The 18,208-nt window shown below is 45.1% G+C and overlaps 1 protein-coding gene across 4 annotated transcripts in view; it reads left to right on the plus strand.

Moving 5' to 3' along the window:
* Window positions 1-489: 489 nt before the first annotated feature.
* Window positions 490-18,208, plus strand: part of RNF44 (ring finger protein 44) — a 318,385-nt gene continuing 300,666 nt past the window's right edge. For 2 of the 4 annotated variants that reach the window (XM_078652809.1, XM_078652810.1), the window contains exon 1: window positions 554-715. The gene's annotated coding sequence lies outside the window, so the exon portion shown is untranslated. Of the gene's footprint in view, window positions 716-18,208 lie in introns of all 4 variants that reach the window. The other 2 variants (XM_078652807.1, XM_078652808.1) reach the window with 2 other exon arrangements.

Raw genomic sequence — 18,208 nt, forward strand, 5'->3', positions numbered from 1 at the left:
CATTCCGTTTGACCCCTAATGTCTTCTGTCTTTTCCCTTAGGCAGCGTTGTCATGCAGCCGGTAGTCTGTTTTCCATTTCACTTGCTTTTTTCTCTCTCCATCCCTTTATTTTCCACTCTCCTGCTGCGATTGGGTGCGTCTTTCTTTTGTTTTCATGACTAATAGCACACACTACCACGCTGAACTGGTTGACCATGGCCAGTAGAACAGCTGGTCAATTAAAGAAACGACGAGTGTACACTTAGGTGACCCGACAACTATGATGAGCTCCGGCAAATGTTATTGGTTTGTCTCTGTCCAGTCTTTTTTGGGGGGGTCTCAAGAACCGGCTGTACCTTTGTATCACAAAATATTTGGAAAAGAAAGCAATGACGTCGTGCCTGACTTCAACTCGGACGCTGAGGTTAACGCTATTCTCTTCGCATGCGTAGTGAACAAAACATTCAACGAGAGGGGCAAGCACATATCGGCGCATGCGTGGTCGCCTCAGTACGTGCGCGCTGCCTGTTGTTCTACCATGCGTGCGCGCGCCTCCGTCCGCGCCGCCGCCCCAGTCCAGAGCACGCCCCCGCGGCCCCGAATGTTGTGAGTCGAAATCCCGTCGTTTGTTCCGGGCCGCGGTGGCCCAGCCTTAAAGGGGCCGCGACTCACCGGGACTCGGGGCCGAGGAGCAGCTCTCGGGAACGGAAAGCCGGAGCTCAGCCTGCGGGGGAGGTAAGCGACCATGGTGTGAAAGCGAAGACAGGAAGGTTGGGAGGGGCAACAACAGGGAGTGAGGGTTTAACGACAAGATGTTGAGGAGGGGCAGAGAAGACGCGAGGTAACAACAGGAGGTGGAGGTGCAAGGAAGAAGCCGTGTGCACCAGAGACAGCACTTCAACCGGACGAGTAGAGGCGGCGGGACTTATCCAACGGCCTGATTGTCAGGTGGCAACAGTATGAGGGAGATCCGAGGACATAAGGACTGGGGGCGCACAGTGAGGCGAAGGAGGTAGCAGGAGGCTGGGAGGCGTTAATAATAATGGGCGAGGGAGAAATAACGCATTGGGGGAACAAGAGTCGGTAACCACGGGGGAAGGATGTCCAAATAGAGAACAGGGTCTATGAGGAAAGTCTGGAGCAACATCAGCGATTACTAAAATGATGTGGGCCAGGGGCAGAGTGTTTTGACTGCTACGGGTGAGGGAAAGGAGGGTGAAGGTATAACCTGACTGCAGCAGCATTGAGAGTAGTATAAAAGGCAGACAACAGAGGCGAACTTGGGTAACAAAAATGAATATTAAAGTAGGGAGGCAGGAGCGCACGACGCCGTAAAAGATGGGAAGGACACAGAACAAGGTATTTAGGGCAGCAGTAGTTGGGTTGGTAGGGAAATTTGGACTACAGTCTAGTACCTAGATTGGGCATAGACCATGAGTAGTTAGGGCACTTGTTTAGCATTCATATAGCTTGAGGCACGACAACAGCACGGGTGTGCAGATAAGATGTACGTTGTTGATAATTAGGTGGATGGTTGGATATAATTGTTGGATTGATAATGACAGTTAAATGCATCAGCCGTTAGAAGGAAGCGGCCACTAGCAACATACAGAACTGAGGGGTGTGAAGCATCGGTTGCTGGACTGGTGTCAATATAGTTTGAATCCAGTTGCAGGAAGCTCGTGATCGGAGTTGCGATCTGGGCAGTAGGGCTTTGATGTGCTAAGTGGCAGACTTATGCTGTTGTTGGGGTTAGTGAGACCGCAGCCATCGGGTGAGGTTTACTTGGGAAGCAATTGTCGTTGGGCTGCGGTGGGTGTTGATGAGCAGCAATTGTTGTGCACTGGCGGACATTGTGTACAACTTCCACTTCGCTGATATGGGTGGAAATAAACTGTGATTATGGGTAACCATCAGGGGACTGGGAACGTGAGTTATTGGTGTAATCTGTAGGTGTAGACTGTTGGGTTGTGTAGCATGCACCTGGCTGGAGTGAGGGTCAAGACAAGTTGGTGCAGGTATATAGCGGTCGTTGCCATCATTGGGAGCAGTCAGCATTAACGATATCATCAATACTTTTAAGGTTTCTGAACTTTGCTTCCCCCTATACTGGCGTCTTTATCTTTTCTACTGTTTGTTCCACTGACTCTTTCATACAGTCTTCCATACAGTCCTAGTCTCGGAAAAATAGTGGGCCATGCTGATCATTTTTGGGTTTGTTTGTTCATTTCATTTATTGGCCATTCTTCCATAGTTGAGTCCGGTGAAAGGGGTCGAAGCGGTTTGCTTCAGCTTATCTTTGTTTTCGGTCATCTCGCGGTTTCTGTGCGGTGTCTGCGCCCGACAAAGGTTGCAAGCTGGAGGGGGGTCTGGATGCTTTGTCTGGTGCGTGTTGGTGGTGTGGTTGGGGGGAGTCTGGGAAATGATGCTCGGCAGTGCTGGGGTGTCCGGGCTCAGCCCTCCTCCGCTGGAAGTTTGGCATTGCCTGTTTGCTGCAGTTGAAGGCTCGCTCATACTACTTCCTTTGTTTTTGCTTTGTCTCGCAGAGCACATGGTGCGGACTTGGCTCCAATCCGCGCCTTCTTGACGGCCTTGGGGCACTGTGCAGAGTAAGGCACTGCTCTCATGAAGCAAGCTCTGGGTAAGGTGATGCTGTCCTTCCAAAGCCCAGTGAGCCTTGACCTGGTGTTTCTCAGCGAATTGGAAATTAATGTCTTCTATCAGCCCACCATGAGGCATGGCAGTTAGAAGCCAGCGTTCAGGGAATGAAGGGGCTGGGGTAAGGATCTGCACACGAGGATCAGGAAATCCTCCAATGCCTCGCCTTTTGTATTGGATGTTGTTGTCTCGTTTTGAAACCCGTACGTGTTATCAGTAATCATTGGGCTCCCGTGGAACCTTGCAGAGGACGGCGTCTCGTCCCCTCTCAGAACGCTGTTGCATTGTTGTCTGCTGTGTAGCTTTACGCCGCGTCTGACGTTTAGGGCTTGAATGCTCTTTTTATATGAATTTAAGGTGTTAATAGTGATGGTTTCTAATAGGAGCAGCACGCAAGGGGGGTAGTTGTGCCGTTCACGCTACTTATGCAAACAATGAGGAGTTAATCATAGAACTGGGAGAAAGTGTGCAAGAACCCTGTTAGGGCTGCGAAGGCGAGGTACGAACCTTGTTTGCCGTGAGCCTGGATTACTACACTTGATAAATGCTTAGTGACCTTCACTGTTTGTCCTCTGCCCTCTTAGTTCGAGAACAAGCTTGCAGATGTTTTTAACCAGAACGATAGTTACTTGATTATATATGTTAGTACACAGCCCCACAAAAAGAAATGGTGTTAACTTTAATATGCTGTGATGCTGCATTTAGGATCATTTGAAATCGTCACATCTGTAACTTAGTGATCCGGATCCTCTCTATATGCTGATACTTAGCACGTGCTGGCCCTTTGTTTTCCCGTGCATTTCACATTGATTTCAAGACTCGTCTGATTGGCTCAGGCATGTTTTTCCAGTGGCCTTAGCTCGTGGATTTGTGGCGCGCTCCGGCTACCTTTTAAAGTTTATAGTCTTAACTTCGTTATATAATGCATACTGTTACCTTCATTCGTGATACTCAAGTCACCTGACCTCAAAGATTGAGGGGCTGAAGTTGATCAGATCAGTTACCTCTGCTCCGAGGTAGCATACTTCCATGTGCTGTTCTGTGTGTTTGTTTTTTTAGGGCTCCCCTGATTACCTGTTTTCAGCTGTGATTTCTAGTTTGGGCGGATATCCTTTAGAGACTGCTATCTTTTGTTGTGATTTTATGGGCTCCCCGTTTACTTTTGTGCTGCCATGTTGCTTCTTTTACTCTAGAGATATCTACGTATGCCAGGGTGACTCGAAGAGATCTGCTTTTCTAGGAGGTGCATACGTTGAAGGTGCTGATGCACCTTTTTTAGGTCTGGCTTAGAGAGCGCTTAGGCTGGTGCATGCCTCGCTTAAAAAAAATATATATAATTTTTTAACAGGGGCTTTTGATCAGCTCTCTTCACTTATTGGTCTCCAACTGTCATTCACATTTTACATCCGTATACAGCATATTAGAAGGGGAGATGGGTCAGTTAGCTTCTACCATTGGTTCTCCTACACCGTGGGTAATGGCATTTTGCATGCTCACCTGTGCACTTCTTTCTGAACAGAAGCGCTCTTCAATGCCAAGGCTGATGGGCCAATGCAATTTTTCTTTCAGTTTCTCTTTTACATTTGTTTTAGGTATCCATGTGTGTTTTCACTATATTTCAGAATTACATTAATTTAAAGCCCATATAACTTCTTGGCACCAATTCTTCCTGTGATGTGTACAAAAAAAGTTTATGCACCTGTTCCTAGTACACCTCCCTGCTGCTTGGACGTACACATACTTCACTATTAAAATCACATGCTACGTATATATGTGTGTATATATATATATATATATATGTATATGTAAACTTTTTGGGATATATTTGTCTGCCACATTTATTTGGCAGCTGTTTTTGTGGCGCATGCTTAAGAAATAAAAGTAACCATCACACTGGCGTGGCCAGGCCTATAGGCTTTGTCATTGTTTGTTTAAATGAGTGACAACTGTCGCACAGAGTATACAATTGCTTGCTTTTGTAAGTAGCAGTAGCCTCCAATATGAGTGTGTTCCTGACTAATGTCCCCATTCCCAACGTTGGCCTTGCCCTCCCTCAATCAATTCTTGCTTGAGGCACTTGCACAATTACAGATTAGGGGCTATTTGTGGCATTTTGGGTGGAACTGAGAGGAGACAACTGACAGTTATGTGCTTCCATTGCATGATCTTCAACGCACAATGCTTAATTTACTGTCTGTGACTGAATACTGTTAAGTATTGGCATATCTGCGTACGTGTATGCATTGCCTCCGAACACCCTGAAGTGGTTGTAAGGTGACATGGTGGTGCTATATAAAACACTGAAACATACTATGGTTATCCAAGTTAGAAAATAAGGTGGGTGTTAATATTCTTTAACTTTGCAAAGCATGTAAAATAGTGACACAAAAAGTTACCCCTTCACATTGCATATGATGCCAGGTGGTTAAGAATAATGGAAGGGGGTTAGCAGGATTCAAGAATAGTGTGTAAATGTTAAGCTTCATGGATATGTGAGTTTTCTCTGGGGTATGAAGTTGCCAGGCTTCAGTTTTGGCTCTCCGACTCTAACGTTGTTTGTATGTCATTAAGAACGGATGTTGAAATCACTGTTTACAACTTTGCTGAGAAAAATCGGAGAGAATTGTACATAGATGGACAACCATGGGATGTGGGCAGTTTAGTTGAAAATGAGATTTAATGAAGAAAATAGTGAGGTGTTAACTTTAAGCTCCAATAAAACACGGTCTTGTCTAAAATGAAATAAGGTGCTATTTTTAGAACGGCCTCCAAATACATTTCTTGAATTGCCTATACAAGCAAAATCACTATGGTAGGCTTGTTGTTCTGCATTGAAAGTAGGAGTAATAATGCCTATGTACCACCCTTTGCTGTACTTCAGTACAAGCGCACCCTGTAAATACCAGATGAAGTATGTCTTTCCATTAGAAGTTCTGCACCTTGGAATGGGCCCAGACACAGTAGTAGCTAACGTTTTCCCAATAGTCTTGTTTTGAAACTTAGATTGTGCATGCTATTTTCGACAGACTTGTTCAGGTGAGTGTAGGCTGCATGAGTTTAAGAGTGAACAAGGGGTGACCTTATTGAACTGGTTTGTCAGATTCTCAGACAAATTGGAGGGATCACAACAGAGCGTTTTTTAAACCTACCTGTGACGTGCTGTGAGACCATTCCAATGATAAATGTGTGCCTACAGTCGTTGAATACACAACACATCTCGTGTTTGCTCTACCCATAGAAGTAGCATTGACAGTTCCTTGGGTATTGTGAATCACAATCCCTTTACGTTTTAGCAAGGCAACCGTTGGCTACTTCAGTTACAGTATTCTGGTAACGCTGGATCGTCTGAATTTATATAGAGTAAACAGACGCAGCTTGAACACCATCACTCTGTGTATCTTACCAGCTGATGACAGAACAGGGTTGCAAAGAATACGAACCTGCACCTGTGGGATGCAAGTCCTTTACTTTAACACGAAATGTCAAAAATATGCTGGTTTAGGTTTTGAGCATGAGAAAGATGTGCCTGATTGTGCTTCTTTCTACATTAGACTATAAAGTGTCAGAAGTCTGTGTTCTCCAATGGTTTTAGGAAAATGTGTAGCGGCAACCTATAATGAGCTTTAATACATGTCTGCAGATGAGATTAATCTATAGTCCGTTTTTATAGTTGTGGAGGTCTGTGAGTGAATAGAGCCCACAGCATTAAATGTTTAACTTTAGTTCTTTTCTAGCAGTCAAAAAGACCATATAATACCTAAAGCTATATTAGGAGCAATACAAAAAAATAGCAAAAACGGTTATGGTCTAAAATTGCTTGAACTCTGGCAACCCTATTCTTTCAACAGCGTGCTTACTCTCAGGGTCAACCGTTCTAAAAACCCCAATTTTACAATACAAATTCTCAAGATGGAGGAGCACACACACTGCGTTTCGCCTTAACTTATTATATGATAAAATTAATAGGATTACAAAAAGTCACAGTTCTCTTGGTGATACATAAGAGTCACGAAAGACTCGATCTATATACGGGACAACATGAACAATATCCAATGATCAAGAGTTTTTCGTAAGTTCTTTTTTATTCTTTTTCATGCGTTGCAAGTGTGTAATCAAAAGCGTCTTGACAACAAATCGCATGCAGCCTACGCGTTTCGTCCTTATTTCAAAGGACTTATTCAAGGCTGTTTAAAAGCACATATAAAAAGACAACTATTAAAAGACAAGCCAATGTCACTCGTTGTGTTAAGTCTGTAATATGAACCTATGTATTGGGAACATCTTGGAAATCTGTATTATTTTTGAATGTTTATATTAGAAGATAGATGAAACACAACGAGTGACATTAACCAAATTGTGTGCTCTAGGTGTAATGCACGATGATTATTGTTAATGTCCAGGTATGTACTGTGTATATATTGTGCTAAATGTGGTTGATGTTCATTGTGTTACTATTTGTATTTGTTTTAGGCACATAGTGTCGTCTTGGCTTGTCTTTTTATGTGTTTTTAAACAGCCCTGAAGAAATCCTGTGAACTAGGGACAAAACGCGTAGGCTCTATGTGATTTGTTGTCGAGACGCTTTTGATTACACACTTGCAACACATAAATAAAAAGAAAGAAAAAGAACTTATGAAAAACTCTCCTTCGTTCATTGGATATTGTTCATATTCTCCCAAATATTGCATTGATGGAGTCTTTCGTGACTCCTATGTATCTCAATGAGAACTGTGGCTTTTTGTAATTCAATTAATTTTATCTTATAATAAGTTAAGAGGAAACTAAGTTTGTGTGCTCCTCCATCTTGCAAATTTGTGCTATATTATGAGCGTCTCCACTGTTTACCCATGTCTGGCCCAATGCCGTTCAGGTGTCCTCTTTTTTTATTTTTTTTTATTTTTTTTTTAGTGCAGGACCTTCTGTGGCATTTGTCTATTTAGCAATTTTAAGATCTCATGTTTGCAGTCCACCCCTCACAATGAGTGTCCTTAGGGTCTAAAAATGTGGATTTTGAGTTAGAGCCGGAGTTAGGGAGAATACTACTTTTTAAAACACGTAATCCCTTCTCACAACTTTAGTACCTATGCCACCACATTATCATGCTTCGTTTATCCAGAGTTACATGACCACTTTGGTAGTTGCAAATTTTGTAACATAGCAAAAATGTACTAGTGCGAGTTCTCCATACTACTGAAAATCCCCTACATAGATGGATGCAGAGGAGCATAGCAGGTGCATAGATGTATACCACTACTAAGAATACCATCACTTTAAGTTAAGTACACGGACCAAGAGTGGCTTTCCCCTTCACTTTAAGGTTAGTCTTGGTGGAATGGTTAGGCTTTGCAGAATGGTTAGGTTTTGGTTGGGAGCTTTTGCTTCGGTTTGTGTGGGTCTTGGGGTTAGTTTTAGAGTTAGCTTAGGGTTTTGGGTTGATGTATATTTACTATTGAGGTAGCGGAGCTTCTGTTGGGTTATTCCATTCTATAAATACATCACATATGTAGCAGTATCTGTGTCATGGTCCCGCGATGCAGTTTGTGTTCTGTGTAGTAACATATGACCCTTATGCTTTATGAGCCTCTAATTATAGGCCTCCAAAGATTATAACAAACGATCAACTCCTGACTGGGTATAAGAAGTTTTTAGCTCCTTCCTTTGTTTGTTCCAGCCGCCCTGTAAAACTGAAAGCTATTTGGTTCAGTGCAGCGCCAGGGAAATACATTCTATCCTGTTCTCTCTTGCACTCGCTGAGTGATAGTGTTGTTTACTGAAATTAAGACAACAAGTAATATCAAATATTATTTTATTACGCCCCAAACCCCTAGGGGAGCATTCTACCTAACTCCTATGCCAAATCATCACCATGATGTTAGAGACCATTGAGAGGGGAATGAAAGTGTGATGAGGAGCACAGGGAAGGGGATTAGAAATGTTTTCCGCACATAAAGCATGTGTTATGGACTATTTGTAAACCCAAATGTGAGAGGGATGGGAAGGGAGGCTGTGTACATCCTTACATACAGTGTATGGACGCCATACTTCAGAGCCCTTTTTCAGCAAACTTGCAACACACGATTCACAGAGTTAAAGGTGTCTTCACACTTGCATTGGTATGGACAGAAATAGACTAAATGCTGTATCATGTATGGACGTGCTAAGACTTGCATCCCAGCAGATCTGAGAATTAAATGTCCTGTTATGTGAGATAGATAAGTCTCTCTAGGTTTTCGTCCAAGGATACTGATTTAGGCTGGTGTAATACCCTAATCAAGCAACCAGAATTATGTCCACTTGTTACCTCTCCCGTAGATGATTCCGTCTTAATTATTGGAATATCCTTTCCCTCTCCTACCACTAGCCAGTATTCTCTCTTATTCCTCATTCAATCTTTAAAGTGGGCTAAGGTTCACTTAACAAACCATACAAAAAACTAGCATTACGTGACAACTGGGTTTTTATTTTTTTATTTTTTACATGGCAGTTGTTTTTCTCCATGGATTTTGTAGAACAGTTATACACAGTAGTCTTGCATGCCCCTAATGTTTGTTTATGTCTGAGCACACCAGCCACTGGTACATTTGTTCCTCGCTGATCTGGGGCCAGCAGGCATGTGAAATCTGTGTGAATGCAGTGTGGCCTATCAAACGTTTGCTGTCGTGTTAGGATCTGGTTGGTGCTTGGAATAGTATTTATAGGTGCTGCGCGTAGGCGTGCAAGTATCTGGAAGAAGTGTGAGGTGATATATTAGCCCTTTTATCTGTTCCATCATCTGGCGCACTATTACGGACTCAACACAGTCTTGCCATGATGGACAGTATATCCATACACTGTTGTATAAGCTGGATCATTGAGTGGAGAAACAACAATATTGCTAAACTTGAGTTCAGTGGTTTTCCCAGCTCAGACTCTGGTCAGTGGAATAACATATCAATGCGCTGCTTCTGTTAGGTTTGCTTTGTCAATGATTATTCAAAAGGTAAGTGGATGGGAGCAGCTTACCCATATCACAGACAGGTCACTTGTATGGTTCAAACCCATCCTCAAAGACAGGTCACAAAAGTTAGACTTTGACTTGGTTCGGGGTTCTTCACGGTCTCAATTATTCATAAACATTTAGATAACACCACCTTGTTTGCTTACCACAATTTCCTAGGTCTCTCAAACGCAGGTCTAAATGCATTTGAAATCTCGATGAGTCAAAACTGTGGAAAACTCAATGGCGCTAGGACAAAAATCCTTGTACTAGAGTACGACTGCCCCTGAATAGAATGAACTCTCATTTGCCCCCTCCAGCTATGACAACTCGCTAGTCCAAAACTAAGGTCTAAAAAGCCTTTGGACCATCTGTATTGCTGGCCTACGCTTTACTCCCAAGTTGGTGCAGTGGTAAACCTTAATTTCCCCTCGTGGAAACTGCTTAAAATAAATAAATGAAAGCTGTACAATTCATACCCTAAGAAACTCGCGTTAAATGACTGAAACTCTCCATTCATGGCCTGCCTATCTACCAAATTAAGGTTTCAGGAGACTCAGAAACACTGCAATATGTCTCCTATGTGACCTGGGCAAAACCCGTCTCTATACTTATCATCCCCAAAACCTCCACTAATTTACAGGGTCACCTTTGAAACTCTCTCACATTTAATCTCCTCGCAGGCCTAAAAAGAGACGGACACTATTCAGTGTCAGGATGACACTCTGGTATTCAGAAAAAAAAGCATGTTTTTCTTTCCTAATCCCACCACTCTTTGGCACACCATCCTCTCTTTCTCCCTCTACTGCTTAGAAGTAATTGTTATGCAGTGTGCACTATAGAAATATGTATGATCTCTTTTCCAAGCTGTTTAGATACAGAGCTCAGTACAAACACATGTCTCTAATGTTCAAAACCATACTTGGCACTTTGATCTGCTTGTGACATTTTTTAGGGACTGGTCTGCTTGCTATTCACCACCTGTAGAACATACTTAAAAAAACGCCACCTCAAGTTGTTTTGGTCCTTAGAACTCCCTAAACACCACGCACGTGCAGTTCCCTACCTGGCTGGCTTATGCAGCCCCTCAAAATTGTCAGAATGCATCAGAACGCCGCTCCTTCCCCTCGTGCCTGCTGCAACCTCCTCTTCCCATCCTGCCCCACTATCTTCACACTGAAATGTGGCCCCCAATGGAAGTGCTTACATTTTGGAACAGTACTCTATGCGTTCTGTTTAATCTCGTCAGGCGTGATACTCTGGCACCAGGAACCACGAAATTCTCCATGTAACCCTCTCTTTTGCCTATTTCCCAGTAACACGTGGTTTGTCCGTGTAGTTTGTTGGAGCTTCCAACACTGCACATGCAAATAAATATTAAACGAGAAATCAGCAAACCGGCGTGGCCAACTCACCCACCAGTTTATTGCAAAAACACCACAAACAATTGTATTAGAAGTATGGAGCGCAAACTATTGAGCTTACATTCGGGCCGTAAATACCCCTTTTCTTAGCACAATTGGCTCCATGGGAGTTACCTTAAGACAGCTGTGAGGCATTGCTGCTTGGCCGCTAGCAACCCATGATTCTCAATACGAGCTTTTCCTGACCTGCTAACGGGGCTTCTGTCGTGAGGGTGCAGACACTAAGAGAATTGCCTTTGCCGTTGAAAGGAAGGGGGGAGGTGTTTAAATTTGCATTTCCAAGGCCCTCCCTTCTTTGTCTGTGGAAGTGTCTTTATAGCTATATTACTGCTCTTCTGGTGGGAAGAATGGGGTGAGGCCTGGGAGGGGGTATGGGGTGACAGAGGCGAAGACCTCATTTGCTGTCACATTACCAAGGATTAATGCAAGCCTACGGGAACAAAGGGCAGTGTTTTAGCCGATTTGTATGAGCTGTTTCTGTACGTCCTCTGTCTTTTTTTTGTTTTTGTAATTTGTTGATATTTTTTGGCTGTTTATAGGAAGGTGAACACTGGCTATATTTCCTCTCCACTAGTTTACCAACATTTTATGAACATCTGAAATTCTTCGTTTTTGTTTTCACCACTTTGGTGTAAATGTCTGCCTTTAACAAAAAGTTATCTCGTGTGGAAATATTTTGGGGCCTTGGTTGTGTATTTGTTTGGTAACAAATACTTGGTTAAGGCTAGCCTTGTGGAGGTTGGAGGGCGGTATGTGTTATTGTTCATAAAGAACCCAGGATGGACTCGTCTTGCTCTGCTTATTGGGGCCAACTTGGCACTTGATGTAATGATGGCAGACTGTTCTATAGGGTCGGTGACTTATTGCTGAGGCCGCAAATAAGGTTGCAGTTTAGCTGTAATGTAGTTAGTAAAGAATTTGAGCCCGGTTCTTTTTGGTTTATTAAAGCATGGAACTGTTAGAAGTCCTTGGGGAACACGTGCTAACAGATATACGTGGTATTTCTACGGCACAAACCTAGCCAAATGACAGCCGAGTACTGTACATGGTCACAGTTCAACATAAAGTCCACGAGTTCTAGAGTGATATGTGGTTTGTGCACAGAGAAAGCCTAGTGAAGTAGTGTACTTTTAAGAGGTACATCTTCAATTCTTTCCTAAATCGGAGCATTGCTATAGGCGATGCTGAAGGATACAGGGATGTTGTCCCGATCCTGGGTGCATTGTTTGAAAATACCTGCTGCCTTACACGGCATAGTCTGCAGTGTGAGGGTGTCCTGGCTGAAGTTGTTCAGAGAGCCGTTGAAGATGGTGAACTTATCTGAAACATAATTTGGGGTGCTTATCATAATGGCTTAGTAAATGATGCAGCTGTCTTTGAAGATGAGGTGGGCTGACGAGTAGCCAATGGAGTATCATCAGGATGGGGGTGATGTGATCATATTTCTTCAAGCCCTGCATGCGACGTGCCATGTTGTGTAGGATGGCCATAAGAGTAGCCAGTCTGAGGCCTGGGGTGTCATATGCAAGAGTACGGGACTTGAAAAGCAGTTCTGAATTCACATTCCGGAAAAACAGTTTCACTTTCTTTAGAAGATCGAGCTGGTACGAGGCTGCCTCTGTATTTTTCGGGAATGTGTTCCTTGAAGGTGAGGTTGATGTCCAGGGTGAGTACTGGTGTCTTCGTATTCAGTAAAAGTTGATGTTCAAAATTCTAGGTGAATTTAAGCGCGTTAACCATGTGGACCATGATCAGTGAATTTGTCTAGCACCTATATGCAATATGAGTAGTCTCAAGGCGCGTACTGGGGATAGATGAATTAGAAGAGAGGAAAGTTCATTTTTCTATAGGCTGTATAAGCTTATGTTTTCAATTAATACACATTAAGGCTGTGTTATTTTGTTTTAGACATTAATATATGTTTAAACAAACATAGGAATTGACAATTTGTAGGGGAGGAAATATCTTTTTTTCAATCTATTGAAGTAAAAAATTAATAATTTAACGTCTTGGGAGCAAAAAAAATATAACCTACATTTAGTGATTTTTTTTCTTTTTATGATTAACTACATTCTACTTTTGTGTCTTTCACATTAAATTATGCCATCTTTCCGCATGGCAACCCCCACTACGCCCAGCTGCATGGTGTGCACAAAGTGGAAGGGCTGACCTGCACTCATACCTTGCTCCCAACCAGCCTTCCTTGCAAGCCAGTATCCACCTCTATACCACCCCAAGGCTCATAGCCTCCTACTATGTCAAGTGGTGGTTGACTGCAGGGCCAGGCTTGCAGCAACGCTGTAAGATACTGGACATAGGCTGAACTACCTAATTGTATGCATAGTGGGTGGTTCGCAGCATAGCGGGTTGATGAAGGCCTGGCTGTAGGATACACCCTTCATCCGACTCTCTCTGTTGCCTGACCCTCCTGTACTCTGCATTTAATTGGGCACGTTGAGAATTGGTTGCAGGGACTGCACGGCCAACACCCGTGCCAAAGCCCCAACATCCATTGTGGGCAAGCAGCCAATGCACATTGTTAAGTTATGTTATATAGTTTTTTTATATAGCGTACGGCTACTCGGTAGGAGTGTCCCGACGCTTTCCACCATCAACTCATACTGAAATAACACAACACAGCTAAAAGACAGACATCAGAACAGGACCAAAAAAAAAAGCAGTGGGGAGTGATACAGACTAAGAATTAAAAAGCCAAGTCTTCAGGCCCTTCCTGAACTGGAGCAAGTTGGCAGTGCTACGGAGAGGAAGTGGAAGCAAATTCCAAAGCTGGGGGGCTCTGCAACTAAAAGACCGCCCTCCCGCGCGGGCCTTCCTCACCCGTGGAACCACAGCTTTAAAGAGGGATTCCGAACGGAGGGAACGGGCTGGACGATAGAAAGTCAATCGCCGCTGCAGATATCCAGCTCCTGATCCATACAAAGCTTTATGCATCAGGGTCAGGGATTTAAACTGGATCCGCTTCCTAATGGGGAGCCAATGAAGCGTCTGAAGCAACCCAGAAGCTCGAGCTCGCCTCCCAAGGCCAAAGATCGCTCGGGCAGCAGAGTTTTGCACCACCTGAAGGCGCTGGACCAGGTAGTCGGGGAGGCCAAGAAAGAGAGCATTGGCATAATCTAGCCTTGAGCCGACAAGAGCCTGCACAGTAATCCTCCTGTGCTCCTCAGACAACAGAGGCAAAAATTTACGGAGCATTTTTAATATTCCATAACAAGTGCCGGCCAGGCCAAGAATGTGAGTTCGTAGCGACAGCTGGTTGTCCAGCTTGACGCCCAAGTTTTTGGCCACCACGGAGGACTGTGCAGGGGGGCTCATGTCGGACGGCCACCAATGCTGCCACTCTGGATCGACAACGCAACCAAAGAATAAAATCTCGGACTTACCCGAGTTGGCCCTCAGACTGTTCTGCTGGAACCAGTCGAAGACCAGCGCAAGGCAGTCCCGGATTCTCTCTCCATCAAACTCCTGATCTTTCCCGCATGTGAAGAGGAGTTGCGTGTCGTCGGCATAAGAGACGATCTGGGCCCCGTATGCCTCCACCAAGGCCGCCAAAGGGGACATAAAGATGTTAAATAACGTGGGGCTCAACACCGAGCCCTGTGGAACCCCAATGGCGGCATCTCTGCGGAGCTCTGGGAAACCCAGACCGCCTGGCGGCGGCCTTCAAGGAAAGAATTCAGGAGGCAAGTTAAGACCTGTTCTAGTATTTCAACTTTGGAACAGATCCAACAAACGGTACTAACGTTATTAGCAGATGAAATGTTTTATTACCACTGTACCCTAAACCCACCCAACTACATTTCAAAGGCCTTCATCTTACAGACCAAACAAGACAGTTATATTAACCCTCGCCATTCACTACTTACCCTTCCAATTCCCCCTGAACTCCCCTCCCCATGAATCACAAATTTGCTAGCATTCGCGCCAAGAATTTGCAATTCTATTAAGGACACGGAGGCAAGGATTATGCTTCTCAATCTTTACTGAAGCTCACAGCAGCCAATGAAAATGCTTGCTTTTCATTACATAAACGTTAAACAACTACACATCCCATCATGACTAGCACATAGGCACGCCCCCCTAGTCCATAAGAGGCCTCTGCCTGCCGCCATCTTCCTCTTTCTTTAAGGCGAACAGCTCCAACAACAACTTGAACCTTGTAACTCCTCCAACGTGGAAGAACATAAACTTCTCAGGCGTAATATCCTGGCAGACGTCGTCGTTCAGTCGTTTTTCTTATCTGAACCTGCAATAAAGGATATGAGACCGTAACCACCATAACCACTGGGTGGGCAAGCATTTATACATAACATGCCGGGTGGGATAATCCTCGCCTCCGTGTCCTTAATAGAATTGCAAATTCTTGGCGCGAATGCTAGCAAATTTGTGATTCTATTGCAGGACCGGGGGCTTCAGATTATGCTTGTTTAACGCTTATTAAAAACAACAGAGGTAATATCCCCCACCGGCTTATAATAATACGTTTTGAAGGTCGATTCAGATGACCATGCTGCGCTACGCATGATATCTTGTATACTGGAACCCAACATAAATGACTTTGAAGCCATGGCTCCTCTGACTGAATGAGCACCAAAAATGGTGACGTCAACACCAGCTTCCTTCATGACATAACGAAGCCATCTGGCAATGGTGGCAGCTGCCACTGCTTTGAAAGGCATTTGTATGGCAATCAATAATTGAGAACAGCCCTGCGGCCTATTAGCCGCTATACATTCCTCATAAGTTTTTAAACATTTAACCACACATAACTTGTCATTCTCCTGAAAAGCATTATACGAAATATGATGAGATAATGTCTTGGTGCGTCCTGAAATGGTAAAAGAAACTCCTTCCGGAGTAAATACTCTACCTGTAACCTCCAGCGCCCGTACGTCCAATGACCTCCTGCATGCCGAGAGGCAGAGTAACATGGCAAACTTAGCTGACAACTGCTTCCTGGATAAAAGAGAGTTTACTGGCCATCTGTTAAATAACTCTAAAACCAAAGACACATCCCACAACCCGGTGTATTTGGGCTTTGGTGGGTTAGCCACTCTAATTCCTTTAAGCAATTTGCACACCACTGGGTGCATGCCTATGGGTTTTCCATCCAGCTGAGCATGGCCTGCTGATATGGCTGACCTAAAATTATTGACGGATCTATACGCCAAACCCTCGGAAGCCTTATCCGATAAGAAATTCAGCACGTGGGGTAAGTCTGCCCCCACGGGATCCAGATGTCGTTCCATGCACCAATCCACCCAATTCTTCCAGGCCGAGGAGTATCTTTTCCGCGTGGATGGTGCCCAGGCCTGCTTGATGAAAGCGCAAGTCCTGCTCGAAACGCCTGGCAACTGCCACTGTTCCCTGAAAGCCTCTAAGCCATCAGCTGAAGTCTGCCTTCCATTATCAAGGGATGCTGTTCCTGATGAGGTCCCAGCAATAGCGTCTCTGATTCCGGGAGGAGTCTGGGACGATCGCAACTCCACTGCATTAGTTTGGGGAACCATGATTGTGACGTCCACCATGGGGTCACCATGACTACTTCCGCCCGTTGCCTGATCACTTGAGACATCGCTCTGGGGATCAGCATGAAGGGGGGAAGGCATACTGCATCCCCTCCGACCAATCCTGGAGAAATGCATCTGTCGCTTGCGCCACCGGATCCGGTCTCCAGCTGAAGAACCGGGGTACTTGAAACGTCAGTCTGGAGGCAAATAAGTCCGTCCTGAACGGACCCCAAATTCTCTGCAGCCATTGGAACACCTTCGGGAGCAACTTCCAGTCGCTGTAGTCCCTGAAGTATCTCGAGTTCCAGTCCGCCACCTGATTGGACTGACCCGGTAGATACTCCGCAATTATCGATATCTGGTTTTCTAGACAGTAGTGCCAAAAGTCCTTGGCTATTTGCACAAGCATCGACGACCTCGTGCCGCCCAACTTGTTGATGTATCTCACTGCTGACACGTTGTCCAAGCGCAGGAGGATACAACAAGATGTCTGCCTCGGGGACAACGTCCGCACCGCGAACGACCCCGCGAGCAGTTCCAGACAATTTATGTGAAGCAAAAGCTCCTCCGGAGACCATCTGCCACCTTTGGAGATGTCTCCGCAACGAGCTCCCCAGCCCCAACGGCTGGCGTCCGACTCTATTGTTATTTCTGGGAGGGAGCCGAAGATAGCCCGGCCGTTCCAGGCATCTACGTGACCCAGCCACCATTGCAGTTCGGTTCTCACCTCTTGTGTGAGAGGGATACTGTCCGAATACGACAGTCCCTTCTGCAGGTGTCTGATCTTCAACTGTTGCAGGGCCCTGTAATGCAGAGGGCCCGGGAATATCGCTTGTACCGATGACGCCAATATTCCTACCACTCTGGCAATCACCCTGAGTGATGGAGGTATCTGCGATGCGGGGGAAATATTGGAACGGAGAGATAAGCGTCCTTCAGGTCCAGCCGGACCATCCAGTCTCCTACCTGGAGTAGATCTGTCAAAAGATGGACGCCCTCCATCTTGAAGTGATTGTATGTGAGAAACTGGTTGAAATCCCTGAGGTTCAGAACCAGTCTGTTTCCGCCTCCCTTCTTCTGTATAACAAAGATATTGCTGCAGAAACCGTGAGGACCCTGATGAACCGGTGCTATCGCGTGATTCTGCAGCAACCCGGCGATCTCTTTGTCTATAAAACTGAGATCTTGTTGGGAAAAATGGAGACCTGCAGGGAGTCCTGATTGAACAGGACGAGAATTCAACTCCAAGTGAAAACCTTGAACTGTTTGTAACACCCAGGCGTCCTGTGTAAGCTCCCGCCACTGCGCAAGGCAGTGTCGTGTCCGTCCCCCCAATGGAAGAAGATAAACATCTGCTACTCTCACCTGAGTTCTGCTGGTGTTTGAAGTTCCCCCTGTTGTTATTCGATTGATAACGGTTCCTGTTGAACCTCCTACGGGAGGGGTAGACGGTCCCACCACGGGTGGAATCGTACTCGTTCCTGCCCCTGCCGAAGTCGCCTCTGTGGGAGCCTTGTGGATCTCCACGGCCCGACGAGCGACCCCCGCCTCGTCCAGCCCTGTTCTCTGGCTGAGAGCTCTCTTGATGCCTGACTGCGCTTTGTCCAGAGCCGTAAAAGTCCCCACATACTTGGAGACATCC

The sequence above is a fragment of the Lissotriton helveticus genome, chromosome 7, assembly GCF_964261635.1.
Source record: "Lissotriton helveticus chromosome 7, aLisHel1.1, whole genome shotgun sequence".
Classification (NCBI taxonomy): domain Eukaryota; kingdom Metazoa; phylum Chordata; class Amphibia; order Caudata; family Salamandridae; genus Lissotriton; species Lissotriton helveticus.